The 23,996-nt window shown below is 40.4% G+C and overlaps 1 long non-coding RNA gene across 1 annotated transcript; it reads right to left on the bottom strand.

Moving 5' to 3' along the window:
- Positions 1–536: 536 nt before the first annotated feature.
- On the bottom strand, positions 537–23,996 carry LOC148037817 (uncharacterized). Its single transcript, XR_015690698.1, has 3 exons — positions 23,678–23,996; positions 23,191–23,392; positions 537–1,275 (listed from the first exon to the last, which is right to left on the bottom strand). It is a non-coding gene; the product is annotated as an uncharacterized LOC148037817 (long non-coding RNA).

Raw genomic sequence — 23,996 nt, 5'->3', positions numbered from 1 at the left:
TAAAATTTTCTCTCTCAAATCTTTCTTGGTAGCTCATAAGCATTGTTATTTTTGTACCTTCTAAAACTAGTTAATATGATGCAACCTTGTGAATGAGTACTCTCTAACAAGTAGTAAGGAAAAAGTACACGTGAGATGCCCTTTTTCTTCATCATCTAAGATTAAAAACAGTGTGACCTACTTGACAGTAGCTTGCCAACTCAACTCATGTCACATCCAAATCCAAAGGAAATGGCTAAAATCTTCTCAAAAAGCTATTGGATCTACATCAACTATGTTTCTATTGTTGAGCTTGGTTTCTTCTACAAAAATAACTATATCTATCCCTTGATGATAGTTCATGGTCTTGATCCTCATTTCCTTATACATGCTTTCATGTATCTCAACTCAAGGGCCAAATCTACTTAACTATTAGTGTTCTTTGTACTTCACAATCAAATGTAGATAAGGCTTCATCAAGATGTGAAATATAAACATACTCTCTTATGTTTAATGTTAAACTTTTGTAGTACATGTGTATCCATTATTTATATGAACCTTTTAGTAAGCATCTGTTATTAGGCCTTTTATATAAAAGTGTATCATTTAAGGACCTACCTAAATGAAAAGTTGAGGAAGAAATGTTCATAACAAGTCAAATTGGAAATTTAAAAAGTAAATGCAATTGCATTAATCCAAATTTAAATTATGAAGCCAATTTGCAATATAATGGACTTTTCAAGTTTTACATAACCCTACAAATTTAGGATACAAAAACAAGGACCTTGATATTATTCAACAAAAGCAAAGTCGAAAATTTAGAAGCCATTATGACTCATGACTACATGCTGTACTTGGAGAAAAATAGCACAAAAGAGAGTCTAGACAAAAACCCACAATGTAATTGAAAGGAATAAAGAAAACCTTGAAATTATTGGCAATGAAAAGCTTTTGAAGAAGCAATTTAAGCTCGAAGAAAGAACCACAATTTAAACTCAACCCAACACAGCTACTCCGAGCATTTACTCGCTCCTCTTTCCCATACTAGGGCATTAGTACATGATCAACAATTACGATTACGATTATAAACAAAGGCTACACAACACAACAATTATTAATAGGTACTTGTATGTTAATTGAATCTACAATGGATTGGATGTAAATACAAATATCTAGGCATGGGCAGGAACCATCAATCAAGACACGGCGGCCTCTCACAAGCTGTGTAGGGGGCAGGCAAGTGAGAGAAGGCCTAGTTTTGGGGAGGGTCATCCAACGCTGCATCAGTCTTGAGTCCTGGCGCGTCACGAATGCATTCATGAAAAAGTGGGCTACCATTTCAATATACGCTACCCTTTTTTCCATTTCTCATTGCTATTAGTTATTATTACTCTTTTTTTAAATTTTAGATTAAGGGGAAAAAAAAAAAAACCGAACCATGCTTAATACCTAACCGTCCTCTATGCGCAACCTCATCCCGATCTTTCTCTTTAGAAAGAACTTCTAAACGTTGTCCATCATAAGCATAGAATAAAATAGATTAACCAACAATGCTAGCCCTAATCATTTCATTGTCTCATTTGTTACTGAAATAAAGGTTGTTAGCCTATGGTATTGCTTCATCCTTCATGCATACGGTTATTGTTCAATCCATCTTCTTCCAACCTTAGACAATTCGGTCCCTTAATGACAGCAATTTATATCACAGTGCTTGCAAAGTTTTAACATGTAACTTTTTATGCATAGAACACACCATGCATCATTATGTCATGTCTTCAAGGGTATAATTTAGTTAAGGGGATCCTATTTCAATATGCCGAAGGCAAACCCTCTTCCTCGTTTTAGAAAAGGTTTTTGTTACATAGGTTTATAAGAAACAATTGTTTATGACTTGAGAGGAATAGAGAGATGGTTACATTGTCAAGAATTACTTGTAGGTCACAAGTTGTAATCCTTGTTATAGCCTTATCTCCACATGTGAGCGTCTAGTGTAGAGGTGATACCTAAGCATTTATCCAATCCTACAACAAGTAGTGCATGCATGCGTTTGCGTGTACACGCGCATGCAAGCACGCTCATGGATGTGCGTATCAAACAATAATCATGCCAAGACACACTTGTTTTGAGCATCTTATCTATTATAGGATAATCTACATAGTGAAAAAGTATAATCAATTTTGAGCATCCTACCCAAAACCTTTGTGCAAGGCTATAGCTAGTTGTACGTTCTCCGTTCAACCCTTGAGACCATAAGTAGGACATTCTCATGTGCACCAATTACAAGGTCCTTGTATCAAGCCACTTCCTAGTTTACAACTATGCAAGTACCATGGTAGATCCTACTGCAACAACAGGCCTTAACAATAGAGATCAAAGCAATACAATTGATATTCACCATACAATACCATTCCTCCTCTACTCTCTTCATAAGCTACATATAGGTGCCCACCTTGACAATGAGCCTCTATGAGGGTCACTCCTAAATGCAAGGAGCGGCCACATGCCACTATTATCACGACATGGAAGGCTTCAAGGAGTCTCTCTCACCAATATCTATGATGTCTTTGAGTTGGGTAGGTCTCTTGGTGGCCTTCACAATCACATGCAACTCATAGTCAAGCCAAAGTCAATCAAACATGACATGCTAGATGTGGTGACGAGCACATTGGTGATGACATGGTCGTTGGCAATGTAGAGTAGATGCACTATACTATATTGGAGGCCTAATTAGGCTAGAATTCATTGAGCAAAAGAACACATATCGTCTAGTTGATCAATAGGCAGATAATCGACCTCATCATCATCATTACCTCAAATCCACCCATGCAAGGAAGCAAGGCTTATTCTGAGGGGATGGAAATGCAACCACCACAGAGAGAGAGAGAGAGAGAGAGAGAGAGAGAGAGAGAGCTCCCCCTTATAGGAAGGTCAAGAGATGAAGATGAGACCTCAAATCCACTCATGCAAGGAAGGAAGGCTTTCCCTAAGGAGATGGGAACGCAGTCACACACACACACACACAGGGGATAGCATAAGTTCTCTCCATGTCATGGCACTACAAGCTAATGATGGGAACATCCATCATGAAGTCATAGCACTCACCACTATCACACCAAGCCATGGATACAATGCTGCCCACGCATAACAAGCAAGCTTGTGATACCCATGTGTGTGTGCATGCACATGCGCGAGTGAGAGAGAGGACAAACAAAGAGAACATGCTATGAGGTTAATGGTGAGCTGCCCTTCAAGAGAGAAGACTCATATGAGTGTGCATGTGCGTGCACATGCATGTCTGTCTGCACGCGCAAGCACTATTATAACAATGTGCTATTATGACAATTTTTTCATGGAATTACTAAGCCCTCTCTTTCTTTAATCATTTTATTTCATTTTCCATCTTAAAAAAGATAAATATTAGTGCATAAAACCATCATGAACAATCATCAGCCCAAGTGGAATGATGAAATAATGCAGGAACTACATGCAAAGATTTAGAGCAAATAATGTGAGATATTCACCAAAACTTCGAAAATATCTGGCACAAATCAACTGGAACACTAAGACCTTCCAAAGGCAGGCCACAAACATCATAAAAGTTGCAAACGGTCATCATTGTGTATATTGAATGCTTTAGACACTCGATCATCAAGTGTTGTAAAAATATCCTCAATTCTCTTTTTCCCCAAAGAATACTTTCGCTTGAGGAAAAGCCAAAGCCAAATGCCCCAAAAAGAAATTATTTCCACGCTGTTCTCTTCAGTTTCAAATATTGTATCTTCCTCAATGACTTAGTTACAAAACTAGTAGGTCAATGCACCCATGTATAGCTCAACACCACTAAGCATTATGCTCATCATTATTTAGCAACTGTTGGATCGAGACCATCCCCCTTGGCTGATCAAGTACCCAAATTTTGATGGGCAGGATTCATCAAAATTTTGATGATCAACTGTCCTAGTCAAGAAAAACTTGGCATGTAATACAAATCGATAGCCTAAATCTGATGCCATTGACTACATGAGATACTAATTCCAAGTCAGTTCCACTCTGCTATAAGCATTTGCAGAAGGGAGATCATGAAAAAAGTTGTGGCAACACCCTAACAAGACACTCCCAGATGTTTGACATCATAACGGTTTTAGACACTTTAATGTCTGGTTGCCACAATAGAAGGATAGCGTTCTCAGACTCAGCTGTAAATTGTCTCGACTGCTCCTATTTGTTGTTGCTATATCAAAACATATCCATATGGTGAACAGTTCTGATTATGGTGAGTACCACTCTAATACACTTCCTTCCTTCCTTCCTGAGATATCACAGCAATCAGAAAACATCCATAGCCCATCATGGGTCAAGTGCCATTATTTTTTTCCAACTTGCTAGGAAGCAATTACAAGGCAAGTCCTCATATTACAAGAATGTTGACAATGAGCAACTTAGGTCTGTACTCTATGATTGCTGTATCCCCATCTAAATTTGCATCTAATGCCCATTTCCAACAGGAACTAATGATAAGTTTCATGTGGAGTAACCATAGACATCATTACTCTTACCAACTTTGAGTAAATGTTACTACAGTTACTGTTTTGAAATTGTTAAGTGTTCAAAGGATTTAAAAATAATAATACTTTACATTGTAAAGAATGAAATGAAAGGCTATGACCTAAGCCTACCAGTTAGTGGGGCCAATGTTGATGCTGTACAAGGACTTATGTGCAGTATATCCAAGACAAGACTCAGGCATACCAGACCTGTTACAGACAGCTATGGATCTAGCATACTTCCTCTAAAATCTCAACTAAAATAAATCTTCCTCAAACTCAATGCATGACATGGCCTTTACAAACTACCTAGAACCAAACTCTTCAATTCAAAGCTCAACTTGCCTGAGCTATCCCCTTGATACACGATCATGATCCTCGTGGCAGACTTGAAATCCGCATATCTCAATGAGTGGACTAGATCTGTCCACACTGACTTCACTTGTATGTCTAACTCACGGATTGGGATTATTGCTGCCTCTTGGCATAATGCTTGGAGATCACTGCCTCCGTAACCTTCCGTATCCAGTGCATGGTTTCTATGTTTATTTCCGGGCAAGGAAAATGCTTTACCCCTTAGAACTTTGTTGAGGAGCTCCTTTCACACACTTGCATCTGGCAGAGCCACATAAATCCTTTTGACTGAATGGCACCTGAAAGCATCATTGACATGAGGCCCATTTGTTGCCTCCATTACCACAACATGTTTGTAACAAGTCAAAACACCAAGTTGCACAAGAATCTCTGACTTGAGCCAACGACTAGCTTCATGCTTGTTTGATCCTCTGCTAGACATAATACTGTCTATTTCATCTATAAAGACAATAGAGGTTGCCTAGCTCTTGCAACACCAAAAAGTGCTCTCACCAACTTCTCACCCTCTGCTACCCAGAGGAGATGCCCTGAAAAAAGTTGCTGATGATTCAGCAGCTACAGCCTTTGCTAACAAGTCTTGCCATTCCTAGGAGGACCAAAAAGGAGACCTCATGCAGGTGAACAACCCATGAAGCGGTCACTTCTTTGTATAGGTAAAATAGTCATCTCCAAGAGTCTGCACTATCAAGTCCAGCTATAGAATCCCATCTGACAGCTGGAGATCTATCTACAATTGTATTATTTACTACCTCTGCAAGCATTGGATCAATGCCCTTGGGTAATGAGGCTTCATTGAATGACGAGCCCTTGTAGAATCCCTTGCATTTTTAGACACAGCAATACTGCTACTGTCTGCTGATTTAGAGGATTTGCCACAATAAGACAGGTTTCTAGAGGAAATCTGTCTATTCCCATGAGAATATGGTTCACCCTTGCAAATTCCCTGCTCACCTATTTTGCCACTCTTGCATTTCCTGATGTAGATGTTAAGCATAGATTCGTGGCCTTTGCAGACCAATTAGACATGCCCTCTGGCATTGAGAATATTGTTGACTGTGATGGCTGACCGGTGGCAGCGTGAGTCTGAGCTTTCCATGGCCCCTGAAATTGGTTGCCACCACCCTGCTTCTTCTGTTGGGGGTTACCCTGCTAGGGTGCAGAGATCTGAGACTTGCATTTTGGCTGTGTACCTCTTGCCTTTGATTGACACTCCTTGTCAAAATGGCTACCCTTCTGACAACGTTGACAATACCTATTCTTCTTAGGTACATTTTGCCACCCTAGTTTAAGAGAGGATTGACTGTTCACTTGGGTCTCACTAGATGAGGTCTAAGTGGAATTTTGAGGTTTCTTACCCTTTCCTTGTTGTCCTGTTTGAGAAGTGGCAACAAAAGCCCCCGCTACTACAGGAAATGCCCCATGAAACTAATCGAACAATTTAGCATTATGCAAGAGCTGACACACAAATTCATAGAATGTGGGCATAGTAGGCTGTGAGATGACCTGCTGCATAAAGTCCAAATATTTCCTTGGCAGTCTGTTTAGGAACAATGTGACCTGGTCATCAAGGGACTTAGGAGCCCCCATCGTAGAGAACTCAGCAAGGAGTCACTGATACTCAGACAACTTGACCTTAAGGTCATCCTTATCATTAATGGTGAAAATTTGAAGCTCGTGGTCAAGATTAATGCAACGGGTCCTATCTCAAGCCGTATAGCGGTTAATCAAGTGTGCCCAATGCTTTGACACTAAGTCGAAATGCTGAAGTTGAGAATGAAACTCAAAGTGTAAGCCTCGCATCAGCTCAACTATAGCAGAGGCATTACAAGCCTTCCATGAGCGGACGACCTTGTATGCTTGTATCTCGAGGACTAGGGTAGGGGTAATGAGCTGGAGAGAGTGTCATACTCCGAACGAATCCTTAAATGCAGCAATGTGACCTTGGAGTGTCAAACACCAACAAACACAAGGAAGGTTGGATCTGATGCAAATGGCAGTGCAGGACAAAGAGAGACTAAAAACATAGGTGAGGAGAAAGAAAGACTAAAAACACATGAGGAGAGAGAGAGACTAAAAACGTAGGGAAAACCAGTAGCAACAGCTAGCTAATTGAAATCAGCTATGAACAATGTGTGGTAGGCTGGAAACAAGTGCCAAACTGTTGTAGACAACAATGGCCAACTAGGACCACGATGTTCTTTGCATCTAGGGTGTGGGCAACAAGCTAAAAGACCTGAAATTTGCAAAGACAAGATTAGGGAGAGTGGTAGGCTGCATGCTTATTTATAGAAAGTTTGGGGCACCCAAAATAGGGTTTTACACGTGGGACATGGTAAGTCTTTAGGATCGTGTTTCTTTTTAAAATAAAAGGTTTTTTTCATTAATTAAGTATGTTTTGGGGTTGTTTAAATCAAGCTATTGTATTTTTAGCTCAATAGTTAGTCACGTGGTGAAGGGGACAATGCAATGACTGATGTTGGGTATGGTTCTCAGCATGGAAAACCAGCTAAAAATGTGGCAAATGGCCTAAATGTTGGCACTTCAATGCATAAAGAGGTTGATGACCAGCAAGGGGTTGAAGATTTCAATGATAGCTTCAAGGATCGAATATGCATAATAGCAAATCTTTTTGTTGAAAATTAGCAAAGGATTCCTAGTTTTCTCGATTCATAAATGCCCTAAGGAGGGAGAGCCTGGGACCCAAGGAAATCACAAGATGTCAAAGACAAAAGTTGCTATAAGTTATGTTGCGCAGGTACTTGGTGGTATGGTGCAAAGATACTCATGAATGGAAGTTGCCTAGCCACTTTAATTATTGGCTAGCCATATTATTTTTATGGGCACCAAAATAATTATTAGATTAATTTTCAATATTTAAAGACTGAAAATTAATATTTAATAATGGATGATGCTGAAAAATCCATTTGGAAAGGCTGCTACTTGTCAAAAATGCCCATGCAAGACTAAAAAACATCTTTAGAGGTTGGAGAGAGGAATTTTAGTACATTCAGCCTACAAGAGGGAGGGAGGAGATATTGTTGGTCTAATTTGCAGCCATTGGAGGACCTTCTAAGTAGCCAAGGTCAAGAGAAGACCAATCTAGAGCAAGCAACAACATCTGCATGCTATTGAGACAGGGCAACAGTAATAAATGATTGATTTTCTTTAGTATTTTGCAAAGAAAGTCTGAATTTTCTCTCTCCTTTGCAAAGGTTGAGAAATTTCAGATTTCTTTGCTATAAACCCTAATCTGAGTAGAAATTAGGGTTTAGCAGCAGTCTAAGAAGCGTCCTAGAAATTGAAAGCTCCAAGTCTTGGATTCAACAAGGCTGAAGCTGTTTTCAGTCAAATTCAAGTGGAGGGACCAGCAAATCAATGAATTTGGGGCATTTTCCATCTCCATAAAAGCGGGTGAAGACCAATTGACTGCGCGAATCAAGGGGCAAATCAGATTGAAGACTTGCTGGTCATTTTGGACAGCAAGGGGAGTTGGAATAACGAAAGGGATTGGGAAAATCCCATTGTACATCAACTTCTTCTTTAATTAAGTTGAAGAAATATCGAAATAGGGACCAGTTTTGGGGCCAATTGGGTGTCCATTGTCCAAGATTGTGAGTTAATTTGCATTTCTCAGTTTTGTGATAAATATTGCTACTGTAACTAAGTTGTAATCAAGGAATCACTACCCATCCACGGAAGAAAGACTAGTTTCAGCTGGAACAGCTATCACTTGCTCCTAAATGGCCTTCTCCTACTGTTGGCTGCATAGTTACGTGAAATGGCCTAAAACAACTCCAAGACAAGTCCAAAACATGGAAATGAAAGATGGTATGGGCGAAATGCATTCCGGTAAGTGAAATGTTTTGGGCGTTTTGATTAAGAGCCACCTGACGTTTTACATCCTTGGCAAAACGTTTTGGCTGCCGTTTCAAGGTATGCTGGTCCATTGCGGAAACACTTGGTTCAAACATTGTAAATGTGGCTTTGTTTTTAGTTACACCGGGTTGAAATGTTTCACCTGGTTGAAACGTTTCATGTCTCGTTTCTTTTTTGCTCCTTTCATGCTATAGTTTGTTTTACGCTGCTTAAAACGTTCTATGTCAATACGTTTTATGCTAAGATCTTATTTGGTAACGTCTTTATGCTAATGAAAACATAAAACATTAGCAAATGAAATGTGTTGACAAGCACCTCTTTTAAAACTAAAAACGAAGTGTGGATTTTAAAAGAAAGATTATAAGTTGGAGATGAATCTGGATTTTGGCAATTTCTGGGTCGATTCGATTACTAAAGGATTCACGAACTGGTCATTCGCACACAATGCCACCACTAATAACCACTCTCTCCCCCAGTTTGTTTCAGCCCTGAGTGGACTGCTGCAAAGATTCGAATCAAATCTCTCTCTCTCTCTCTTCCCCTCCAAGTGGTACCTACCACAGTTGTAGCAGAAAAACATCTATATTCAATTGGAACGAACGACTTCAGTCTATCAGTGACCACACATACTGCAATGGAAAATTTCTCTTTTTTCTCTCGTGAATAAGTGTATATTAATATTGGAATATTTACATACGGCCTTTTGGCCAACCAAACAAAAAGGATACAAGTCTCACATTTTTGCATCAGACCATCAGGTCAACAAACACAGATACAACTAAAAGTCTACCACAACATAGAAATGTCACTCAAAAAGAACAGCTGGAGTAGAGCGAACAATATCCAGCCAGGGAGCAACAATGTCAGGAAGAACCAGATCAGCTAAGACCATAGAGGAGATCTACCATAACACTAAACCACGGACACGGGCCACATGACCATGGATACTCGATACCGAATCACAAATGAATGCATTCCAAGTGCATCAAATATGCCATAGGGTTGTCCATCTAAGGAAATGGAAAAGGCAGGAGTAATCTAAGTGCAAAGAAGACAAGGAAATCATATTTCCCATAATCCACAAACGAACCGATATCCAGTGCTGAGTTTCCGCAAACCACACACGGGAAACAAAACTCTAAATCTGTCTAGCAACAGGGCAAGAGACAAAGAGATGAAGCATTGTTTCATCGCATGTAGTACAGAACACACAACGACCAGTAGAGATCTTGTGGACATGCAACACATCGCCAATTGGAAGACCCCCAATAAGTAGTCTCCAAATGAACACTTTACCCTGATTTGAAACCTTAGACTTCCAGAGCTGCATGAATCTTTCTTGCCACTTCTTTTTGCTATCCCGAATATGCCATACTTTATTAGCCTTTTCCGTAACCCATCTCTTGGCCTCCACCATTTGATGATAAATCTAGTTGGCTGACCTTTTCTCAAAATCATCAAGAATTGCGAACTTCCAATCACGCCAAGGAGAACACGGCTGTAATACTGGCAAAGGGGAGAACCTCAAAAGCCTGTCCTGTATAGACGACCAAATGTCATGATAACCTCGAGGTACCCGAAAGTGTGTGATGAATACACCGAAAAGAATAAAGACGAGGCTGCCCAGGAATGATACCATCAAGAACTGTCTGCAACCCCAAACGAGCCATCCGATTAAACTTCTCTCTCTGCAAATCTTTATGAGGTCAATCCAACAACCTAAAATTAGCCAGCACTTCACCTTGCAACGAATTCTCCTCCTTACAAGAGTCAAGAGGGCGCCAAACTGCAAAATGTAAAATTGCTTGCCAAGAGGTGATCAAATGAGAAAGAAGAAAAGACTGAGAGACCTTTACAGGTCTTGTGGAATTAAGCACATGCCACCAAGAAGCATGAGCACTCTAACTGAAAGGCAACTCGGTAAAGTTGCAACAACTGAGGATGGTCTGCCAAGCCATCCTCTTTCATCCTTGCTCCTTAAATTTAAAATATTAATTCTGAAAATTAATTTAAATAATTATTCTAGTACTGAAAAAATTAATTTCACCAACCAATAATTAAATTGGCTAGGTCAATTTGTCTTCCAAGTATCCCAAAGCAATTATTGATCCTTAGATTAGCATTAATTAATTAATTAATGCCTAGCCTCTAATGTCACCACCAACATTAGTGGCCAATAAATTGGTCTAGGCCAGAAGCTGACACTTGGTACCACCTAGTACTTGTCAGACATAACTTATTACAACTTTTGCCTTTGACACCCACTGCATCCTCGAGGTCCTTGGCATGTTACCATGAAATAATTGCCATGTGCATCACATGTGCTAACAACCTTGCACATTTGATTAATAACTTAATCAAATGTTATCGGCAAGATTAAAGCATCTCAAACATTCACATCCTCGTGACAATGCAAGTCAATCTATTCACCTTCTTCTTTTTCTTCTTCCATAGCAGCTTAAGCATTGCCAACAACAAAGGGATAGATAAGTCTCGATGCTCTAATACCACTGTTACGTATGGAGCTGATGTGTGCCCAGTAGACTGAGGATGAAGCTCCATGATGCGGAGAGAGAGAGAGAGAGAGAGAGAGAGAGAGAGAGAGAGAAAACTCTTACAAGTACACAACAAGATGAGTAGATTGATGTGATATATTGTAAAAGGTGTTCATACCTAACACGTACTTTTACACACAATAATGTATGTTCACACACAAGGTTAAATTAATCTAAAACTAGCGTCAGATACATGCTTGCATTCGCACTCTAGGATCTCCACCATCAGTCATCACCTCTCCCACACCTGGCGTCATCTTGGTTTTTGCATTTGGTAGATTCAGAGGTTTCTTTGGTATTGGCATCATCTCTCAAACCGCTAGTACTTGCATTTGTAGCTTGCCTTCACTCCTTCCGCATGAAGTCAGCACTTCTTCCTCCAAGTGTTATCTTTTTTATGTGTTTGATTGTCTACAAGGCTAATTCCATCCTCGTGACCACCGTTTGCCTCAATCATCAGCATCTGTGCTGATCTTTCCTTGCATTTGGCAGCTCACACTCCATGTATTTGCGTTTTGCAGCCTGGACCACTTTCTAGCATCAAAGGACAGTACTTTGCTCCCTCCATAGTTGTCCTTCAGCTTCCAATGACTACTTTGATAGCCCACTACCCGAAGGATTGTGTTTCACTCCCTTCACTGTGCAAATTCCCTATAGGTGTTGTCATAGACAGGACAGTGCAGTCATCTTCTCAGCTTTGGCATCAACTTTTCTTCACAGAGCATCATGCAATGCTTCATCATCTTGTTCTTTTGTGTTTTCTATTTTCTAAGTTTCTCTTCTCTCTCAGTGTTTGCCATATAGACTTTGTGTTTTCTCCCTGCAAACCCTATTGTCTCTCTGGTCTATCACATATTTTGACATCTCCCTCTTCCTTTCCCACTTTAATCTACACTCCCTCTCCCTGTCCCACTTTTATCTACAACCCCTCTCCCTCTCCCTCTCTCTCTCCCTCTCGTTTTCATCCACACTCCCTCTCCCTCTCATTTTCATCCACACTCCCTCTCCCTGTCCCACTTTTATCTACAACCCCTCTCCCTCTCTCACTTTCATCCACACTTCCTCTCCCTCTCCCTTTCCCTTTCCTCATTTCTCCTCCCCTTGATCTACCTCAAACCTCCACCTCCATCTCTTTCTCTTGCCCTTCTACCTCTACCCTAGACTCTATATCCTTACCTTTACCTAACACTCCATCTACCACAATACCTAAGCATATTCACAAAGCTTTCGGATTGTACACCCCAAACCATGAGAAGGCCGCATGCAAGTATAATTGCTACCAATGGACTTGGAAGTTTTGTGGTAAGACCTACACAATTAGCATACTCATTCACTTGTCCAAGATGGATGGACAATCAGGCCCATATCCCGAAATCCCTTAAGCCCTAGTAGATAAAATTATAAAGTACTCCCCTATATCCACTCACAGTGGCAACGTTTCTTCTAGTACCACGAAGGCTCAAGAGGAGGTTGTTATCCCTAACATGAAAGTAGATACTTTTGAATCTCCTAGTCCATCCATCTCAATGGCCTCAAGCTCCGCCACTACCCTTGGAAGTAAAAATCCTAAGAGCCAAACCTCTCTAAAAGAAGCTATAGGAGGCATTTTGGTCTGTTTCTTTTCTCAAAGAGAGAGAAATGAATGCAAAGATATAGATTGCATGCAACCATCATTGAGTGCAATCTCCAATTTCATTTGCTTCAAAGTGTCTTTGGCATTTTCGCTTAGGACATCTCAAGTATGATTCTCTTTATGAACTAGTCTTCCATGCCTAAAGCTATCTCAAGATATCTGTAAAGAATGCTAGCTCGAGAAACAGCATTGTCTTTCATTTCCTTAGCAATCCACACATGGAGTTGAGGCTCCTCTAAGATTGATTCACATTGATCTTTGTGGACCAACGCCCACTACCGCCTTGAATGGCACTCTTTATTTCTTTTTAATTGTAAACAATTACTCTACATACATGTGGGTATACTTTCTCAAGCATAAGTCAGATGCTTTCACATAATTTTATGCTTAGGTGCTACTGGTTCATAACTAGACTAGACGTCATGTTGATTGCATGAGAAGTGATTTTGGTGTGAGTTTATCTCCCACGAGTTCTCCAAGTTTCTATAGGAGCATGGCAACTCCCGCTAGCTTACCTCTATTAATTCCCCCTCATAGAATAGAGTTGTAGAGCGTAGGGACCAGACAGTCATAAGCATGGCCCACTCTTTGCCGCTAGCAACAAAGCTTCTTGATCATCTATGGATCGTGGTTGTAAACACTTTGATGTGCATCCTCTCACCGATACCCAACCACAGTTGATCCTCAATGGACTCCCTACGAGGCATTCTTTGGTGATTGGCTTGTAGTGTCCTACTCCAAAGTCTTCATGTGTCATGCCTACACACACACTCCTAATGATCACATCAAAAAGCTCATTCCCCGAGCTGATCTCTTGATCTTTGTAGGTTACTCCTCTGAAAGCAAAAGCCAACCATTTTTCAAATCTCGAATGAACAAGGTGATGGTTAGGAGAGATGTAGATTTTAACAAGAGGGATATAGTGCAATCTTCTATACCAAACTCCAAGCTAATTCCTCATTCTATACCATTAAAGATAGTGCCTACTGAGCCAAGCCTCCCAAACTTATATGTATGTATCATTTTTAAAGGGGATCAACTATATCCTACTTTATGTAGATGATTTGCTCATTACTAGCTCAGATTCTCCTACCATAGCAAAAATTAAGGCCAAGCTTTGTGCCACTTTTAAGATGACAAACCTTGGTTTGTTGTCTTATTTCTTGGGGATGGTGGTTGTTTGTTCTTAGGGTTGTATTTTTGTGTCTCAACAAAAGTACGCTCTTTAGCTAGTGGAACAACATTCCTCCTATCAAACATGACCTGTAGCCACACCACTTGATCCCACTGTCCACATGTCTAAAGATACCCTCCGACAACCCTTTGATGAGCACACTTATACGTCTATAGTAGGGAAACTTCTATGGTTGACTCATACTAGGCTAGATTTAGCTTTCTCAATCAATCTACTTATTCAATATTTCACTGCATCTTGCATGTCACATTGAATTGCTTGTTTCCATATTTTGAGATATGTTCAGTGTACCTATGCTTATGGCTTGACTTATGGTTCCAGTTTATGTTTGTAGGGTTATGCTAATTCAGATTGGATAGGAGATCCCAACACCCGACATTCCCATGGTGGTTACCTCTTTACCTTGGGCACGGCTCCCATTTCTTCATTAAGCCGTAAACAAGATATAATAGCAGCTTCCACAATCGAGGCTGAGTATATCGGACATTGTTCAATGATACCTCTAAGGCCATCTACCTGAGGAGTCTATTGATAGCGCTTCATCTCCCATATGACTCTCCTACTATTGTCTACTACGACAACCAGAGTGCTATTGCCCTTGCAGACAATCCAATCATCACACCATGAACACAGCATGTGGAAATCAACTTCCACTTCACCAGAGAGCAAATTGAGCTAGGTAGTACACGCCTAGAGTTTGTGCCATCATCCAACAACTATGCACATATATTGACCAAAGCAATCAATCGGTCAGTGTTGCAATATATTCTATCTCGGATCAACTTGGGTACACCCTCCCCTACTTCTTTAGCTTGACAAGAAGAGGGTGCAACCCTCCAACTTGCCCTTCTAGTCTGAGGGGTTGGCTTTCTTCTCTTGGTGATGACAAGATGGTTTTACAATCTTTGATTCAGACATTTGATATTTAGTACTATTGTGTTCTCATCCCCACTATCAAGATGATGTGATTGTAAAAGGGTATTGGATAAGTGAACAATTCCCCTACGAGGGCACTGTCCAATGGCACAAGTGCATAGCATTTTGCATGACCATGCACCCTCTTGCATAACTTCAGTACATGGCATTTTGTTCTTGTTAACATGCATCTATACGCTTTTATTCATTTTCAGTCTTTGAAGTGGTCAACTCTAGATTCACCATATTCGTAGTATTGCACATAGCACTCTCTGAGGCAGTCTCCCTTGCTTGCTTAACTGGCCTAGCTTCCTATTCACACATCTTTTTTGTCTCTCCACATACCCACCATATTTGCCTTACCCACCCTTAGCCTATTCCTTCATCATTAGTATCCGATAATAGTAGGGTTAGCTTGCTTGTTTTCTAAAGGTCTTGGATCTGCCTATTTTTGTTGTTAGTCTAGCGTCGGTTACTTAATTAACCACAATCCATATTTTCTAAACCAAAAAAATAAATTTAAATTTAAATTTAAAAAATCATCGTGGTTCCATCTGCCTTCGCAAGACTTGATCGGCCACTGAGCAGCTGACATGTACCCTTTGTCTGATACCCTAGACTCTCTAGGGTGACCACTTGGACTCCCTTGGTAAGACAACCATCGCCTCCGTAGTCTTGGTAGGCCACTGGCAACTAACGTGCATTCTTTGTTCAATGCCCTAGTTACTTTGAGTTGGGACCACCTTGGGGGTAAAATAAAAACAAACAAAATTTGAGTTGGCCTTCCTTTCTAGCTCAAATTTTGGACCTGAGGGGAGTATTGTGCTAAAATAGGCATTATATGTTGATTAGCCTCTTACACAACCCAAAAAATGCTTATGTAATGTAGAAACCCTAAAACAAGGAGCTATTCAAGAGAGTTAAAACAAGGAGAGATTGTCAAGATTGTGGGAGAGAAGGAAGGAGTCTCACTTGTAGCTTTCTTGCTTGCACAATGGGGGAATACACAGGGAGGTGGAGGCTGAAAATAGTTTTCCTCTTCTTAGTTGTGTAAGCCAAAAAGAACTCTCATACAAAGAAATAGAAGAACCCTATATATGGGTCTCAAACCAAACTCAAATAACTAAGGTGGCATACTAACTGAGCCACGAACTAGAGTAGATAAGGATAGCTATCATCTAGCTATTATTCATGGGCAGTGTACCAACTGCATCTGCAACTGACAAGTCGGTGACATAAATGCACAACGGTCACCCTGGCATATCACGAGTGGAGCTCGATCTCTCAACAGAGATTCTAAACTATTGAGGACATGAAACTTTCAATAAATAGGTATACTGCCCTCCATTCAATCTTAATCTCGTTTTTGCAAGTTTCAAGTGCTAGAAGTTCATTGTCCACACCATGTTTGCGGACATCTCGGCCAAGGCTGCCCCACACTTTCTTCACCCATCCAACTCTATTTCCAACTTCTACATTACAACCTCTGTCACTTCCTTCCATTTTACTTATGCCATTTTATTGCAGCGTTTTACTACCGTGTTTTATTGTTGCATTCTATTGCAGCATTTTACTCTCGTGTTTTACTATTACATTTTACTATGGCATTTTACTATTGCATTTTACTTGTTCGTCGCTCATAGATTCAACAATTACTACTAGATTTGCTGCACCCAAACATCTTTGGAGATTGCCTTGTTGTTTCAAGACCCATCAAAGTACAACACACTCTCCAACTCACTTACTCTACCTCGGTCCTTGAGACATGAGAGTTCAAGGTTTACTATTTATTCCTTGCACAGTTTATTTACTACATAAGCATTGTATATTCAGTATTCATTCACTTTTTCAGTTAGCGTGTTCATTGTCTCTGAGTTACCCTAACCCTCACATTGTTCTATGTTGAGTTTATGCTTCGTCATACACTTCCGTTTGTACTTCTATATTAGGGTATTTATTTACATGACGCACTCTCCAACTCATATTCTCTACCCTAGTCCTAGAGAGACTGTAGTTCAAGGGTCAATATTCACTCTGCATAGTGTGTTTACTACATTGAGTATTGTATATATTGATTTATTCATTATTCATCTTTAATGTTCACTATCTCTAAGTTACCTTGACCCTAATTGTATTCTTTATTAGTCTGTACTTTGTCGTATGATTGTGTTTAATATCTATAGACAAGTATTTCTTTACATAGGGATCCTCGGACCTCAAGTTAGGTATGTCCTAGCCTCAATTGACCGGCTCCGTCCCTAACCCTCTTTCCCATTTAGTGCACTACATCTACTTAAGGCCCTAGGGAACTTAACTCATCTATGGTTAGACATGTCTTCTAAGTCGCTTGCATCTCCTGTCTATACTTCTCTTACTTGTACCAAACCTTTGGTATAAATTGTTACAAAGGTATATTGGGTCAATGATTTCTAATTAATTTGATGCTCATGTACTTTGAAAGGCGATTTATATTATTTAAATATTTCAAAATATGATTAAATGCTCATCTTTCTATTTAAAGGTGGCCAATCACCAAAACACCCTATAATTATACTTGGGTTGTCATTGACAAGATGCCCAAGAGAAATTAACAGTAAAGTCGAGTGGTCAAATTGAGCAAAAAGCTCAGATGACTAAGATTTTACACTCAAATCGTCACATTGACTAGAAGCCCATATAATAAGTATTTCAAAAAGTAAACCAAATGCTCATAATCAAAGAAACCAACCGTGAACTGGTGAGCCTATATAATGAAGCTCTCTAGAAGCTAAATTTGGCAACTCCTAAAAATTAGAAGCTTACTGTTTTTGAAAGTTGCTCAAATGAAAATTTTGTTTGCGACAAAGGCTTCAGAATTTCACAAGGAACAATTTTGTTCAACAGCTATCTCGATCTTAACCATTTGAGAGATTTTCAAAGTAGAAAGTTTGAAAGTTTCTTTCTCTACAAAAGTGACATGCGTCATTTAGAATAGGACATGTGTCATTTTGAAAAGAAGTGTCACGACACTTGTCATTTTCAGCAAACACTTGTCATTTATAGCCTCTACTTTCTACTTTTCAACACCCAACCCCCACACCTATATCTTGGAGGTCTCTCTCTTCATTTGAAATAAGTTCTCATACTAAAATTTCAGCCACATGCTTTCTACTCTCTTATCTATCTCTCATCCAAGTACTTTCTACTTAGCTTAATCTAATCCAAGCACTAAAGAAGAAAATCAGCTTGCTGCCCAGAGTTTGCAGAAATTAGGGTTTCAAAACCCTAATTTTCAAAGTTGCAATCAATCAACCCTTTTGTATATGGTTCAGGCACTTGATGCCTGTGGTTTTGTTTCAATAAATTCCTATAAAGGGGGAGGAGACGGTTCCCCTCTCAACATGGTGTCGACCTCTCTCTCTCTCTCTCTCTCTCTCTCTCTCTCTCTCTCTCTCTCTCTCTCTCTCTCTCTCTCTCTCCCCCCTAATTTTCATGGTGATAATTGATCGAGTTGGTTGTTGAGTTCAAAGTATTGTCATTCTCACATTCTTCCCAATGCTTACACTACTCATTCACCATAGTCCCATAAACTCAATTGGGGGAATATGCAAAAAAGCACTTCAAAAAGAAACCAATCATCATAATTGCACCTGCAGTGGTGACCACAAGAGTTCTTGCCCTTCACCAATGACCAATCAACCAATGATGTCTCCATATAGTCTTCTTCAAGTACTCTTTTCTCAACAATGATGATTCTTCCAACCTCCTAAACCCCTTGCTTCATTGACCAAGTTATCATGAAGAACAAACAAAGTTGTGTTCTAACTAAGTACTTATCTATGTATACATATGCACTCACGTGAGTAGTGTATAACCACCTATGCATGGTTTGGGTCCTTCTATATGAGACAATACTCCGACTTGCTTGGAGTTTGACCCATATCCCAAACCAATCAATTATGTCCTATGCACGAAAAAGAAGATTAGTACTTCCTCTAGGCAAAGTAGACACAAGAGGTTTTCTATTGTAAATACAAAAGACTATAAAGATTCTTAGACTATCACCTACACTTTAATCTTGACTCTTCCATCTTCCACAACCTACAATTCAATTCCCACATCCACTCAAATCTATCCAACCAAAGGGACTACTAGAGGATACAACCAACAATGATAAGCTCTTCAACAACTCCGTCTCACTAACCACTACCGCCACTCCCCCTAGGGCTTATGAGGGAGATAATGTTAACTACAAGTGGCAAAGCACAAATGGAGAAAAAGAATGCAAGTCAAGTGGTGGTGGGATCCTAAACAATAAATAAATAAAACACATACATGCAACACCATAAAAGTATGTAAAAAATATTCACCTAAGTAGAGGCATACATGCTCTATGGTCTAATGATACTTACACTTATTGCTTGTGTTTCTATTTGGAACTAACACCTACAAGGACACACCGTTTTGATTGGAGCGGAGACTTGGATGCTTCAGCACTCCTTGCTCCTCTTTTGTTGGGCTTCACATCTCTAGTCTGAGATTGCTTCTCTCGAGGCTGAGTTACAGTCTTCCTTGAGGCTATCATGGGGGACATTCATTTCACAAGTTCTCAATCAGATACAGCCATCACTCTTCTTCACTTGGTGCCTCTCCTCTCCCCTTTGGCATTGATATATTGGGGTGAGACAAGGTGCTTACTTCACCTTCTACCGCTCGATGCAAGAGAATAAGTATCCTTCCCTTAGCTCTAATAGGATCTTGGCCATTGTACTAATTTACTCACACTTTTATATCATCATCCATTTGCATTTTGATAATCAAGCTTGCAAAAGGGCGCCTGGGCAAGAGAACAATTCCCCTATGAGGACACTACTAAAGTGGTACCACTACATTTTCCATAGCATTTAGTTTGTACATACAACTCTACATTACACCTTGCATCCCCATGCATTGATAGTCTTCATGAAACAAAGTTCCTTGGATGGGGGAAAACTTTGTATGCAGGCACCCATCCAAGGATGAAAACTCCTTACACTATGTTAAGCTTGTCTCCATTTTACCTTGTCAAATGAGTGGTTGACTTGGATCCACCACACAACACATTATCATTGTGGCAGTCTAGTATGGCAAGCATTTATGAAGCTATTATCTCGTCTATAACTCTTCGCCCTGGCATCACCTTGCACTACATCTGTTTATAGAGGATGTTACTTTCCTTTCTTCATTAAGAGTCACCTTTTACAACAACAAAAAAAAGTAAGAACTTTAGGCCCTAGCGTTATCTGAAATAAGATATTCATCATAAAGTAACATGGGAGGGGTTTTGGGGACAGGATAGGGATAGGGGCATGAATTGCCATCCCTTGTTACCACGAGGGGGGGCTTTAACATGGGGACAAAACTAGGGCAGTATGGGGATAGGATAGGGCGTGGATGGGGAGCTAGAAAATGGCCATCCCCTATTACTATGATCCATCACCTCGATAGTCTAGGCAAGTTTTGGGGCAATCAACGTGCACCCATTGACCAACACCCTTGCTACTATGGGATGGAACTTTTCAATTATGAAAAGAAGCTGGAGACATGACTTACACACCCTCTCAAGCACAGACCTTTTTGGGCCTAAGAGAGGATGTTGATCAGCTAATAGTAGGGTTTGTACTCAATCATAATTGTCGTGCATTAACCCTTAATTTAGTCTCCTTAAAACAACCCCTAAAAGCAATTAATGCAAAACTGCCAAAAATAAATGGCTTATATTTGATAGTAGGACAAATGCAACCCCAATCATCTATAAATAGGCATCTTGCGTACGTGCATCCTTAATCCCTCATTCCAACCTGCCACCCTAAACACGCTCACTGCTTCACTATCATCAAATATAAGCCATTATCAAATATAGTCTTCTCAACTATGCAACTTGGTTTGGAGAGCTCCACTGCTTCACTATCATCATTATCAAGCCAGTACACCTGTGGCTTCAGTCACTGCCGCTTGGAGGATATCCAGCTCCATCCCACATCATCTGATCGATCAGCATCTGCATTTTTGTGCTAGACAACTTCTATAGAGTCATGTGGCCAGCAAGGTGTTAGTGGTGTACATATCCTGGGTGTTAAGACTCATAGACTGAGTATATTTCATTTCTAAGGAGGTATACATTTAAAGCTGGCAGATCTATGTTTCTGGCCACATTTAATGCTGGCTGACCTTGTTATTTTGCATGATTTCTACCTATTTAAGGCAGCCGCCCCCCCACCCCACTTCACTAATACATGCACACTACATCCAGTTGGAGATGGGGACCAGGAGCACTTTGCCAATTGCTGACAACCCATGCCTTTGTAACACACTTGTGCTTTGGTGTACGCATTTTGCTCCCCAAGTTCATTATCTTTCAGCTCATGTGTTCTTGTTCTTCTGTTCAGTTCTTTGAGTTAATAGCAGATCTATCTTTTTGCTTCCGTTGCTCCACATCATTCTCACACAGAGTTTTACATCATGCCGCTTGAGAGATATGATGTTTTGTTGGGTATGCCATCGTATTATAGAATTCATGCAGCAATCGAGAAATTTAGCAAGAAGATCTCTCTATAGCATAGAGGAAAGACTCATGTTTTGGATCCAAAGTTTGAGAGCGAGTCAATCCCTATTGTATTCAAAGTCTTTGCAAGAGGAACTTCCATCAATAAGGCTTGAGGAGCTTCCCAGTGGCATAGTCTTGCATGTAGCAATTCACCAAATAAAGTATCCTTCAAAATTAGTGCAGCCTGACATGAAGAGACTATATATTTAGATGAACGATTTGTTCACTATGGTTTTGGTTCAAAAAAATGATGGTTCATGGTAGATGTGTGTGGAAGCAATCAATAACTACGATCAAGAATCGTAGACCTTTCCAAAGGGGGTGTGCAAGAGAACATGTTAGATGAAGTACAGTCAAATTTGTTGAACCCTCAGTTCCATAGCAACTATTGGCACATAAGGAAAGGAAAGGAAAGAGGTAAAGTTTCCAATTGCCATCTTCTATGGATGCAAAGTAGATGGAGCGTGAATAGCACTATTCACCTTAGTTGTTGTAGCTTTACCTAAAGGCTTTTCAATTAGAGCTGACTTTGGTCATGGCTTCTTCAAGCTCAATAAAGCATACCTCTAAAGCATGGCTTGATACTCAAGGTCAGCAACCCCTACTTTGATCCTCCAAGTTACATGATACCTCTTCGATAGGTGCCCATAGCATTCGTCATTGACCATTGACCATTTGGTCACTAGGTGTGGACACATCCTTAAAGCTTGGATGGTTAAAGGGTATTGTAGTGTTAGGCCCACTAGGGCATTTAAGGAGTTCTATAAATAGAACTTGTGACTCATTTGTGTGATGTCCAAGAGAGATCAACTCTTGGACTCTTAAGCTAGACAATTCCATCTACATGTTGATCGTATAGGGAGTCAGCCCTTGCAATGACAGCTTAGCCCAATATGTTGTTGGTCCTAGGCTCAGAATGAGCCCATTTGGCTCTTCATCTGGGAGGTGAGTCTCATGTCCATCTCTTCATGTCTCTCAGTGCTTGTATGGCTTTTGCCATGTCATGTGTGCAAGTTGGAGATCTATGGGATGTTTCGTCCATGCACGCTAGATGCCCTCTCGCTATTGGCTACCCTTGAGCTAAAGTCATAATATTGCCCACAGCATTTAAAACTTCATCCAATGAATCTAAAACCACCAAATGCTTGAGGGGAGCCAATCTTCACTCCATGCACCTCCCCACATTGGCACCCCACCTCCCCCACCAAAGCTAGGAGATTGTCGCTCAAAAGAATTCAATTGGCTTTGCAAAAGAGTGAGTGCATGATGAAGCACTACTACCCTTGTGCACATTCGTTGTGCCTCCATATGTGTTACCTCCACGAGAAACACAAGTTCATCATGTGAGCATGGGAGAAGAAACCTTGTACTACAAAACAACTGAATATTTAAAATCTTCAAATTCCGATCACTCTTCACCTGGTCCTCAAAAGTTGACTTAATACCAATTGTAAGACACTAGGTCTTCATTGCACAACTCAAGAAAAAGATAAGAGAAACCAAAAGGAAAAAGGAATCCTCAAATATTTATTACAACAATTATATATACATACTAGGTGTAGGCTGTGACTACCGAAGCTCATCCCAGCATTCTTCACTTAGAATCCTCGAAGCCACCTCATTGTCCTTTCGCAAACAAGCCAAGAACACTTCAATCTCGAACACTCCAACTCACTTGATAAGCCCTCTTCACTACTCTGCCACAAGGCACAACCTTTGATGATGATGATGATGGGTTTGCAGGAGACTACATTGCTGAGCACAAAAATAGGTCATTAGTCACTTTTAAGCGGTCTGAAATATTTTACAAAAAGTGTCTCAACATTAGAGAACTCGACAATTGATGTTAAAATTTACATTGAAGTGTTGTGCAATGTCAAGTAATCACACCGATACTGCTAGATTAGGAAATCACACCACAGGCATGATGCCAATTCATGTGGCAGATCTCCAATCACCATGTAGCAAAAATTAGCAGGGTGTGACATGAACAAACTGCGTTGCCGTATGTGACATGCAGAGCCGGGGGCATGTGCATACCATCAATCCAGCCAAAAGAAGGGGCCCAATTTTCACTTCAGAAGGTAAGGCCCTGTCGCTGAGCAACAGAGAGAAGATAGGCCACCATCCACCTTCTCCAGCCGTAGCAAAAACACCCAATCTCTTCTGCGGGGAAGACGAAGCACGTCAGAGCCAGGACAAAGCCTCCCAGCAGCAACGCACAGATCGGAAACATGATGCTATCCAGATTCTGGAGGCCCGACATCATCTGCTTCATCTCATCATTCGTGTCTTTTTTAACCCTTTCCTTCTGAGGGATCCAGAGTCCGGACAAATCGGACACTTTTGCAAGGTCCAG

This window comes from Lygodium microphyllum, chromosome 4 (assembly GCF_053477565.2).
Source record: "Lygodium microphyllum isolate KBCC chromosome 4, Lygodium_microphyllum_v1.1.10, whole genome shotgun sequence".
NCBI classification, from domain to species: Eukaryota; Viridiplantae; Streptophyta; class Polypodiopsida; order Schizaeales; family Lygodiaceae; genus Lygodium; species Lygodium microphyllum.
The sequence above is the reverse complement of the archived record's forward strand: the minus strand, read 5'-3'. Positions and strand labels throughout refer to the sequence as shown.